Here is a 13095-nt window from a genome sequence, read left to right on the forward strand (position 1 = left end):
AGTTTATGTACCCAAGGCACGCTTCATTAAAATGTCAGTATGACAGGCTGATAGATGCCGCTGCTTAATAAAATTGCATTCCTGCGGCCCGATTCCATCAATCACGCCTAAATGTAACCCCATGTAGAGAGTGTTTCATTCCAGCCCATCCAGATTGAACTTCTTTTCGTCACTAAATACTACTTTTTTCCATTCACCGAGATTCTTATTTGTAAGAACTCCAAGCCATGTGATTAATCCCTTTCAAAATCGAGGCGACGTTCTTTGCGAAATTTATTCGAAGGTAGTATTTCTTGTAATTTTGCATGCTTCAGATGAGGCGCTTTTAGAATAGCCCTTTGCACGGAACGGTGCATTTGCTGGAATTTGATACCAGCCTAAGTATTTTTCGAGTTTTCTTCGATGTACAAGCCATCGCAGCTCTGCCTTTGTAACTCTTACTATAGGAGGCACATTGTTTTAATTTTAATAACCATTTTATTCCATAAAAAACAAGTGAACCAGGTTATAGTACTATTACTATGATTTGCAGGTCATTATTTCATTGTTTTCTGTACTGCCGTTGACAACCGGTAAGACTCTACAAATATTCGGCATAAACAGTTGGAAATTTGGTTGTACTCTTATTGAAATGTGTTAAATTTTTGTGAATTTTGTAAGATTTTTAGTTATATTGTTTTTGTTGTTAAACACAACAAACCAATAGTTAAAACTGGGCAATTATGATGAAAACATCAATTAATCAAGTGACAGAAAACTTAATAAACAACCGAACATTAAGAGGACATCGAATTCACTAGATATGGCTCCCTGTAATTTTTTCTGGGTTTGATCGAGTCAAAAAACCACTATGGGGAATTTGTTTCACCAAACGAAAGGAAGTAATGCAAAAACCGAACACGGCTCTGTCGGCTATACGGAAAATAGAGCTCCAAAAATGTTTCGAGAGCTGGATGAAACGCTGCCATAAGTGCGTTGCCTTTGATTGGGAGTACTTTGAAGGCGATTATATCATTTTTGAGGAATAAAATTGTATTTTGAATTTTCTGAATATATTTCGAGAACTTTTTGATCATGTTGGTATTTCACTCTCTGGCTATACGTACGTGGTATATTTAGAGCTTATCTGCAGTCTATAGTTTTCATCGATAATGTTTCACAACAGTCGATAATGTTTCAATAGCAGCCTGACTAAAGGAGTAAAATTTCACTACTTGCAATAGGAGAGAAGAATTGGTTAGCCTTGGCCTCGGCTGTGATCTTAACCCGAAAAAAAAAATTGTAGTAGTGCTTCACCTGATAACCAAAGTTGAATAAAGCCCTTGGCAACTCCATTTCGGACACAGTTATTTAAGTAATATATTTATTTGCATAATCTCGTCTACTTGTATTATATGTTTCCTACTAATTGAACTGTTTTAACCCTACTTTGATAACAGTACTGAAAGTTGCTGAAAAGATAACCATACATATGTGAGACTTACATACTTTTCCTGGTTTCATTTAAAGTGTGAATATCATTTTATACATATTTTTGTACTCAAATGCATTCTTTAAATATTTCCTCATTATTTAATATATATGCATTAATTTAGAAATTTTTTCTTTATTAAAAGCAAGAATTTAATTATTTCTAAAAACATCTACCGAGTGCGAGAGGAAGAATTTTCAAAACGATTACGTCTCGAAGATGTAGGTCATCAAAGCAGGAATAATATAATAATTTAACCGACAATTTTTGTTTTAAAATGTAAGCAAACTGCAACCTTGATATCGAATTTGACGATAAGTAACCGACACTGCGACGACTCTTGTCGGTTCTCAATTTAAACCAGAGGTCGGCAAAATTGGCTTTACGAGCGTGTTTGTGAGCACAGAGTTATCGCACTGCGCAACTGTGATTTAAAACAATAAATACAGTAGATTCTGTTTTTATGCGGTTTTTTTTATGCGGTTTTAAAAAATTAAAAAATGCATGTCGACCTATCGGGAATTGTACATATAAACAAGATTCTAAACCAGCTTAGCAAAAACTTATCACATATTATATCAAAAATGCTAACCCTACAAGTATGGAACCGCCTGATCAGACGTGTACATTTCCTCCAGTGACGGAAGTGATTTTACGCCAAATCCTAAACGAATGCGCAACACGCGGGTATTGTCTGATTCTATTTCTGACTATGTAAATTTATTTTTCGATTCTGACGTTTCTTAAATAAAGATATAATTTTCAAAAATAATATTTTTTGTATATGCGATTTTATTTAATTATTTCAGATTCATGCGGTCTATGGAACGTATCTATAGTTATAATATGGGACTAGTACCCTTTTTTTATGCGATTTTATTACATTATTTCAGATTTATGCGGTTCTTAGCACTTTCGAAACGTACCTATAGTTTTACTATAGAACTGGTAGCTTTTTTTACGCTGTTTTTTTATGCTGTTTCTTGCGGAACGTATATACCGCATAAAAACAGAATCTGCTGTACATTAAGATCGCGATTCGAGGCCTTTGATGGTCTTTCACCGTCTGGCTATTGATAAAAACACAAAGTTGGTCACTCAGGATGAATTAATCTACCGTTACTCGTTTTTAGTGAATCTGAGCAGCTTAAAGGGCATTCAAAAATGATATAAATAAGATTGCGTCCATCAGAGAGTGCGTGACGTCACATTGGTGCAGTTGCATGAAAGAGATGTGAAAATGCAAACAAGAATGCAATAAGAAGAAAAAATAACACAAACAACACACGAATAAATTGCTCGAGTGCGGCGTCACACACACAGCGATTTTGTCAAATTATATAGCAGAATCGCAAATGAAAACGTCATTACTTAACAATTTTTTGTTTTGTTGTTATTGTTTTTTCTTGAACGCACTGAGTTTCTTTATAACTCTTCTTTGCGAACTGCCGACGTAAGAGTTCAGCTCTGCCACATACATACATATATATTGTACATATGTAGGTATGTATGCAACAAGCGACTTGTTGCCCCAGCAAGAAGAGTGGTGGTCATGTTACCCTGCACATGACCTGCACGCGTGGTCGTTAAACTGTCACTAGCCCCGCCCCTTTACAATCACTTTGTTAAGGCCGTTGGGAAAATTGTGCCAAATTTTTTGTGTACGTGTGATTTTTTATCCCTTTCATACATATGGATTCGTTTGCCAGTGCCAGTTTCATATAAACGTAGCGACGAACAAAATAACTTTTAGGCCAGCGGCGACAGCACAGCGCGATAGCCCAGCGGCTAGCAATGTGGGCTTCCGATCCGAAATCCTTGGTTCGAATTACAAAAAAATTTTTTTTTTTTTATACATTTATTTCATTTTGTTTTATGATATGTTTATGAGCAGATTTTTTTCATGGTAGAAATACACTCGGTGTTTTGCCATTGCCTGCTGATGGGCGACCGCTATTAAAAAATGTTTTTATTAATTTTGCTTTCACCGAGATTCGAACTGACGTTTTCTCTGTGAATTCTGAATAGCAGTCACGCACCAACCCACTCGGCTACGGCGTTTGTTTACTTTGACTGATTTAAAAATGAGGAAAAATATATGAATGAAATTTGCTTACTGCTTACATATTTGCCAAAGGTTGACAATTTGATTCTCGGCCTACTTTGATATCAAAAAGAGAGAAAAGATATCTTTTTGACTTATTGCTTTGACAGCCACTTGCCGTTTTTTTTGTTTTTTTTTCTATTGATGCAAAAATGAGAAAAAATATATGAATGAAGTTTGCTTACTGAGAATAAAAAAAAAAAAGTCGATTTCCAAAGAAATACGAGTGCATATGTGTTAGTAACATACAAAAAAGTGTAATTGTGTGAGAGTTTCGGTCACGCAGGTTTTGCTGGGGCTTTATTCGAAAGTCGCTGCCACGAAAACATATTAATACGCAACAAAGAAAACCAGGAGTTTTCGCAATGCATTCAGTTTACATACACACATACGTATGGGCATACGTCTAACGGTTGCAATCTAAACATTGAATGCACGTAATTGAATTATCGGTACAGTAAATGGCTTATTCATAGAAAGTGGTTAGGGGATCCATATGTTAATTTGTAATGCAGACTTTCGGTAGAAGACAATTTAAATTTATCACTTTTGATAATTTCTCCAAGATGAACATCGAAAGTGCACCTTTTGTTTTTGTATGCAAATATGTAAGTGTTATAATGGATCAGCAATTTCATACAAATCTGAATAGTGATGGACGGGGCAGCACTCGTCCTCACAAAGATCTTGTGCTCAACTTGCCTCTCCTAGACTTGTTAGACTTGGTAGACAGAATGCAGGTAGTACTGTAGTAGAGCTGCTCGGCTAGCCCTAACTACGCGATTTAGGTAATGGACACTCGGCCATAACACTCGGTCACGGTCCAACTAATAGGTTATTAGTACTAGAATTTCAGCTGGTCGTGCGTGAGTTGACAATAAAACCGGTCGGAAAAAACTGTTTACGGTTATTTACTGATGAATCACTGCTTGACGATAACGTTGGCTTTGGCGTCTACTGTAGGAAGTCAAGAGTAGGCATTACGGCTCATCTTTCTAATCACTGCAGCGTATTTCAGGCTGAAATTCTCGTCAATAATGAGGTAAATGTTTGGTTAGGCAAAAATTGTTATGTTTACTTTAAAGAAATCGGTATTTATTCTGCTAGCCAAGCGGCAATTAAACCTCTTGGTGGGGTTGTCACTAACTCCATCATTGGTCGCAAACTCCAAGCATCTTTTAACAAGATGACGGAATATTTCCACATCCTTTTGATATGAGTGCCAGTGCATAGTGACATATAGTACAAAGAAATTGTAAGGCAGACAAATTAGCGAGAGAGGGCATTACCACTCGCCACCCTCTTGATATGGAGATACACCTCTCAATCTACAAAGTGAGTGGTACAAGTAGCATTGCCGCTTTAGCCAACACGAGATGAGTTGATAATCTGATATGTGCCGCTACAAAAAGAATTTGGCCAGAATGAAACGTCAGGCGCTGAAAGGCGTCATTCAGTTGCTAGTTGCTTTGATCATTAAGGAAAAAGATTCTTCCTTGTCACTGTTTTGCGTGCCATGCGACTAGTTTAGATATCAGGTTAGTCCATAAGTTCGTGCGTATTTTACCCATAATTTCACTTTTGTACGATTTTTGCATACAAAAAACTATTCGTGGAATATAACGGAACTACATATTTATATTTTCTTTGATATATTGTGCATTCAGCAAGTGATTTTAATCGCGGATAGAAGCACGTGTTGTTAAAAAGTAAAATGGAATCTTTGAACGCGTATAAGAAGCATATTTTGTATTTTTTTTATAAAAGTGGTAAAAATGCAACAACTGCGGCTGCAGAAATAAACACTGTTCACGGAGAGAATACCGTGAGTGTAAGGACTGCGGACTGGTTTTCAAAATTCCAAAGTGGTAACTGCGATGTGAAGGATGCCTGGTCGTCGCGCTGGTCGTCCTGAAGTCTTTAACTCCGACGTCTTGCTCGAACTCGTGGAAGCTGAGCCAAATTTGACAGTCGATATGATAGCTCAGAGATTAAATTCCTCGCATGGAACAGTTCACAGGCACCTGGTACAGTTGGGAAAGGTTTCAAAGCTGGGAAAATGGATTCCGCCTAGACTTTCCGTCGCCAAACGTCAGCAGAGAATGAATGTGTGTTCTCAGCTGCTGCAACGGCTTGAAAATGAAAGCCGGTATTGTTTATTATGAACTTATGGAACCAAACCAGATGGTAACTGTTGATTATTATTCCCATCAGCTATCAAACCTGAATGACGCAAAGTTTTGTTTCACCACGACAACGCAAGACCTCATACCGCAGGGCAAACATTAGGCAAGCTGAACGAGCTCGGATGGGAGCTAATGCCGCATCCACCATATTCTAGGGATATTGCTCCTTGTGATTATCACCTTTTCCGGGGACTTCAATCCCATATGAGTTACAAGAACTACTTTGGCTCCAAGGACAAACAATTTTTTGAGCAGGGAATTAAAAATTTGCCTAAACGTGGGAATACATTGTAAATAATGAAGGAAAATATATTATTGATTAATAAATAATTTAAACATATTTTTTATTAATTTTAAAACCACCTTAAAAAGCGCACGAACTTATGGACTGACCTGATACTTCGGCTCATCGTTCTTGAATGATACTGACTATGTTAGGGATGACACATAAAGATTAGATTGCACTTAAAGCAAGATGGTTTCAGTGTGGAGTAAGAAAGAAAAATATCATATTTTATACTTAATTTCAATGCCACGTGTAACTAAAATCAGCACTAAAGCACTAGGCAAAAAAAAAGTATTTTAGTAGGACATGCACGAAAATAAAAAATTTGATTTTAGAAAAATTATTAAACTTGGAGAAGAATTTCAAGATAAATTTAAAATATATCTTTTTAAATATGAAAATTTGTTAAACACAAAATATTCACTACAACTCCATAACTACAAGTTCCCGGGCTGCCATCATATATCATCAATCAGTGGCGCTATATTTTAAATCTGGGCGTATGATCCTACATCCATTATAGATGTCGTGTTTAAATTTCAAGACATTCGGTCTGATAGAAGCTGAGTTATTACACCTAATGTAACAGTACTTTTGAACCATAGGTCGCAAAATGAATTTTGAACAAAGAGCTAATATCAAATTTTGTAAAACGCCGTCCGAGATGTATAAATTGGCGCAAAAACCTTTTAGAAATGATTACTTATCTTATACGTTCCTTTTACAGTGATTTGAAAACTTTAAAGGAAATCGAGATGTTTCGAAGACGAACGAAAAAAACTTTGAAGTTGTGCGCGTATTCATAACAAAAAAGTCACCATCTGCATGTACGGAAATGAGCCAAACGCTTAATGTTGTATTCTATCTTGGTGTCGTGAAGCGTTTGCTGTCGCGAATTCATCGTGTTCGGCCAGAATACCGTGAACATGGAAGGTAGCGATCTACGATAATGAGCCGGATCTTCGTTCAATTTAATAACGGATCGTTTAGCTAAAAATGGCATTCTGTAACCACTCCCACGCACTGGCTCTATACTTCTGTAGTTAGGCCAATCTTAATGTATGGAATACTTGTATGGTGGCCATCTGCTCAAAAGGTGACTCACGCTAAAATCATGAGTAAGGTCCAAAGTACAGATTTTGTATGCATCTCTGGCGCTTTAAGGGGTTAGGGGTAGTCAGAGGCCCGAAAAAATGATGATTTTCACGAATTTTTTTTTGCTACTTAATTAATTTATTTAACAAAAATAAAAACATAGCATAAAAACATCATGTTTTAACTTGACTTCACCAAAATTTCAAAAAAAAAAATTAATAATTGCAAAAGTTATCGCTGTTTGTGTGAAGCCCGTTTCTCCAGAAGTCCCTTGCGGTGAACATCACAAGTCCTTGCAGATTCATCTAAAACCAATCGGACAAGAAAAATTAGTTTTATTAATAGATAATCTTGTGCCTGATCGAAGCTTTTTTTTTTTCAAAATGAACAAAATGGCGGCCTCAGAAAATTTTTTCCAGATTTTAGAAAAAAAAACCAACAGTTAATTGTTAAAAAAAAATCGAAATTTTTGAAAAAAAAAAATCCTTCGATCAGGCACAAGTTTTTTGTTTTTCAAAAGCTGTATAAATTTTATTGAAATCTACGTAGCGGTTTTTAAGTTACAGTGTTCACCAGTTTGAAAAACATAGTTTTGAGAAAAACGCATTTAAAGTTTTGCTATCGGCTCCGGAGCGGCCGAGCGCCCTTTGTTAATTGTTGAATAACTTGAAAAGTATTTGTCGGATTCACTTCAAATTTTTACACAATATTTTTAAAACATTATACTTTAAGAAAATGCAAAAAAAAATCGATTTTTTGAAAATTCTGACTACCCCTAACCCCTTAAAGACTACCCCAAACGAAGCGCTGGAAGTGCTTATCAACTTACCTGTCCTAAATCTGGTAGGGCAAAACGTGGCCGCCGCCTCGGCGCTCAGACTCAAGAGTATGGCGCTATGGAAAGACCGGTGGTTTGGCCACGCTTCTATTTTTCACTCTCTGAATAGTCACAAACAAGAAATAGACTACTCTATCCCTAGACTCACCTTTGAAAGGCTCTTCAAAACGAGTATACCGTCAAAAAGGGAGTGGCAGACACCAAGGCCATGGAGAAGGGGGGAATTAAATTTTTATACAGATGGTTCTAAGCTAGACGATAAGCTTGGCTATGGAGTTTTCTCGATGGAATTAGGACTGGTACTATCCGTTCGACTACCAGACTACTGCAGCGGTTCTAGCTATAAAAGAAGTGGCTACATATCTAAATACGCACGCCGTAACACAAATGACTATAAATATATTCCCGGATAGCCAGGCGGCCATCAAATCAATGAATGAGGCTTTACTAAGATCGAAGGTTGCACAAGAATTCCGGGCGGCCCTAAATGATATTAGTGACGTATTCAAGGTCAGCCTTATTTGAGTTCCGGGGCATAGAGATATTGAGGGAAACTGTAAAGCTGATGAGCTAGCCAGAAAAGGTACTGCTCTTCAACTGCTCAGTGATAAAAGTACCATTGGCCATGGCCACGAGTAAACTAATAATAAAACACCACATTATCCAAGAGGCCAATAGGTTATGGAGAAATGAAGACACGTGTTTAACAGCTAGGCTACTATGGCCGCAAATAAACAAGAAAAGAATAAAGGAATTGCTTAGTCTCTCAAGAGACAATATCTCGAAGGTTGTGGCTTGTTTAACCGGTCACTGACTATTTGGCAGGTATTCCAACTCCTAGTTTTCTCCCATGAATATTGCAGAAATTGCAGAGATGAGGAAGAGGAAGAAACAGTTGAGTACTTCTTTTGCAATTGTCCAGCCCTGGCTAAAATCAGAGCAGGTTGTCTAGGTAAATACTTTTTCAATTCTCTTACAGAGCTGTCTGGCGTGGGGTTGGGATTGATAATACGTTTCATAAGAGCCACAAAATGGTTCCAAGAAGGAAGATAAATGAGGTTCCCGTGTAGCACATTGGTATCACAATGGACCTGTAAGGTCTAAGTGAGTTGGTCGTGCAGATCGACTACCACCATAACCTAACCTAACCTAACCACTCTCAGTGCTGACCTGATTTAGTGTTAATGCTCTCTGTTTGGAAAATAGCATTTGGTTTTGAAGCGAACGCGTTATACGGATATTGAAGACGTTCAAAGGTCGACGACCGCAATCCTGAATAAAATTTTCAAAAATGAGTTAAAAAAGTTGTTTTATATGCTTTTTGACCGAGCAAAGCGGGGTATAGAGTTCGCAGGGAATTACCATTTTTAAATAAAAAAAAATCAAATTTTGAAGCAGTCCGAGATCATTTGCGATAGACCGACCTTGTGCGTACTATATTTATCATCATCACTCAAAATTGTAACTCTCAAATTCGTTAAATTTCCTTGAATTTCGAGCCGTATTTGTGAAGTTTATTTATGTGTACACACATATGTATTTACTGTATCTCAGAGCATATAGGTACATACTTATGTATGTTTGTATGTATACACGTACATATGTACGCACAAGCAAATCAGCACAAGGAGAATCTACTGTACGTGCCCGTTGATTGAATGTCCAAATAGTACAATACATACATACATCATAAATAGGCTTACAATTAAACCAGCCAGTCATTACTCAATTTGGAAAGTTATAGTCACTAAGTGACACCTGCATTTCACATTAAGGAATTGCTTTCAGTTTTTGTTAACACGTTCACCTCTACCTCAAATGGGTGTGAGTTACATGTGAGTTGAAAGATACTACAGCACAAATGGAGTATATATTATATATGTACATACGTACGTATGTATTTATTTATATTTTATATGAAAATATGCCAGCGTATATTCCATACTACATTATATATGTGTGTATATATCTATACGTACATATATACATACAAGCCTTCTACAGTCAAACCTCTATTAGCCGACACCTCCCTTCCCATAATCCTACAAAAGTCCAAGAACCTAGTTTTACGTTGCATTTTTAGAACAAATCCCCCTCCCTTTTTATGCTCTAGTAAATAGACGCTGAACTCTCGGATATGGCTAAGCAAAATATATTGCTGGACAAAAATGTAAAAAAACCATAAAAAGACTCCGCGGACAACGAAGATCAATGATTGAAAAGAGTTAATAAAAATGAATTGATGAAATCTACATACATATATATGTACTACTGGGAAAGACAAATCTACGGGTTAAAAAATCGCCAATAACCAAAATTGAATACAAATTTGCTTGCTTGTTCTAAAGGGTTTTTCAATAAGGGCGGGTAGATGTTGAAATGGAATAAAATGGCGTTTGCTGTGTGGCACGTAGCGCCGTCCTGCTGGAACCACATGTCGTCTAGGTCCATATGGTTCAATATGGGCCATAAGAAATTGGAAGGGCCACCACGTCTACCGAAAAATGGGCGCAATGCGCGCAACGTTTGCCTTAATGAACACTCATTTTGATAATAAAGTTTTATCATTTGAACGTGCTGTTCAATCGTGTAACTTGCCATGGTGATTTGGCATAAACAACTGAATAATAAACAAAAGATTTGACAGATGTCACCAAAACAAAATGGCTGCCACAGGGCGCCAAAAACCCTTTAGTTTTGCGAAAAACCATATCCAATTCAAATCGCACAAAAGTATCCCAAAGTGAAACAGCGGGAAAGTTTATTCGTTTTATTGAAAAATTTAATATTATATTAGATACTTTCAGTATTGTTAGAAATCTAAGCAACATTTTGCAATGAAGTGGTTCAAGCACTCTACAAAATCAATTTACTCAAAGGAATTCGTTCCAGTGCTATTTGGTTATGTGCCTACTATCTTACACTAACAAAAAAATTAAAATTAACTCAATAATTGAATGCTATGGTGCTCACCGTCACCAACGCATCGTAGTCCCTTTCCGTTGCTCGTAGGATACACAAAATTGAGTAAAACTTATCCCGTAGAAAACAACTGCGTTCTTTTAGTTACATATTTACATAATGCATCGGGTTATGTGTTGCCATTCATATTTTTTCATACACACATCCGCATTATCAGTTACAATTCCTCATTGTATAACAAACCAAAGTTAAAAGCCACCAAATGCAAATAGTTCATTTATTGTTACGGCACAATGAAACGCCAAGGTGGAAATGTGATGGTATGGACGTTCTTTTCAGCGAGATGAGTTGGCCTATTCGACAAATAAATAAATGTCACGGTACATTCTAAATGACCACATGCTTCGAACTGCCGAATAGGAAATGTGACTTCGATAGATGTTTCAACAAGATAACTATTCGAAATTTTTCGCAGTTTGGTCAAAGATTGGTTATGTGCTAATGTGGTTCAAGTCTTGGCTTTGCCACCTCAATCTCTTGAACGCCATAGAAATTCTTTTTAGTATAATGAAGCTTAGAGTTGGAATTGGAAGTCGGCAGACGGCAGACGGCAGACGGTAGTCGGTACTTTAGGAAAAAACATGAGTCTATTTTCTGACAACTTTTTTATCAAATCTCATGGAATGCATGAAAAAAATATTCGGAATTCACAGAGAGAAAATAGGTTCGAATCTCGGTGAAACACCAAAAATTAAGAAACACATTTTTCTATTGGGAGGTTGAATTAGTTTTAAAGGTTTTTTTCGAAGATTTGGGGCTTTATTGTGAAAAAACGGTACAAAATATTTTATTCGAAGTATTGGCCATCGCTAGCTACAACTTTCGCCCATCTTTCGGGCAATTTCCGGATGCCGTTTCTCCAAAATTCTGGCCGCTGCTTGGCTATCCATGACTCAACCCATATTTTGGTAGCCTCGTACGAGGAGAACCGCTGGTCCGCCAAATCGAGACTCATATGCCGGAACAAATGATAATCGGAGGGAGCTATGTCTGGACTATACGGCGGGTGGGGTAACACTTCCCAGCCAAGCGTTCCAAGGTATTTTTTGACAGGTTGAGCAATGTCCCAATGTCCTTGCTTTTTGATCATTCCCATCGCTTTTAGACGCTTGCAAACGGTTGATTTATCAACGCCCAATGATTCAGCAAGCTCTTCTTGGGTTTGGCACGAGTCGTCGTTTACCAATTCCCCCAATTCCGCGTCCTCGAACTTTTTGGGCTGGCCAAGACGCTCCTTGTCTTCGGTGTGAAAATCACCACTTTTGAATCGTCGAAACCAGTACTCACATGTTGAAATCGACGGAGTATGGTCTGGGTAGGCCTCCTGCAGCAATTCACGGGCTTGGGCTGTATTTTTTTTTTCAAATTGAAGCAGAAAAGCAAAGCTTCCCGCAAATTGCGTTTCGACGGCACGAAAGTTGACATACTCGGAGTACGAAAACACTGCGTTGTTTATACTTCAGCGAAATGACAGATACTGATAAACAAAGCCTAGGGATGAGGCTTTGTCATGAATATATATTCAGTATTGCCAACGCGATAAAGTGATAAATAGCGCCATCTGTGTGTCACCTTTAAAACTAATTCAACCTCCTAATAATAGCGGTCGCCCCTGGACAGGCAATGGCAAACCTCCGAGTGTATTTCTGCCATGAAAAAGCTCCTGATGAAAATATCTGTCATTCGGAGTCGGCTTAAAACTGTAGGTCCATCCATTTGTGGAACAACATCAAAAATACCAAAACTAACTGTAACTGTACCAATTAAGCAGCGGAATTCTCTGTGTTTTGTTTTTTTTTTTTGCATTACAAAGAAATGAAGGGACACTTTTTTGTATTTTATGTTGAGAAATAAAATAAAACAACAGAAATAAAATATCTGCCTACTATGTTTTTCCATTTTCGCAAAATATTATGATATATAGAAAACTTTACAAAAAACTCGTATCTGTATCAAATAAGGTGTGAGTGACTGTAGTACGTAGGTATTTGTATACAAACATTTTTACTAACTCATAGGTATTTAGATACATATTTATGAATGACTGTATGAACTGTCATAATTCTTTGATCATTTCATAGCAAAAACTAAAGCAACTTTTCCCATCTAATAAATATGCTATGCTTATATGTA

General features: G+C 37.1%; 1 protein-coding gene across 4 annotated transcripts in view; it reads right to left on the reverse strand.

Annotated features, from left to right (window-relative positions):
• The window catches only part of LOC129253173 (choline transporter-like 2), a 46441-nt gene that overhangs the window by 2989 nt on the left and 30357 nt on the right, over positions 1 to 13095 (reverse strand). The gene's annotated exons all lie outside the window — the stretch shown is intronic.

Source organism: Anastrepha obliqua, chromosome 1, assembly GCF_027943255.1.
Source record: "Anastrepha obliqua isolate idAnaObli1 chromosome 1, idAnaObli1_1.0, whole genome shotgun sequence".
Classification (NCBI taxonomy): domain Eukaryota; kingdom Metazoa; phylum Arthropoda; class Insecta; order Diptera; family Tephritidae; genus Anastrepha; species Anastrepha obliqua.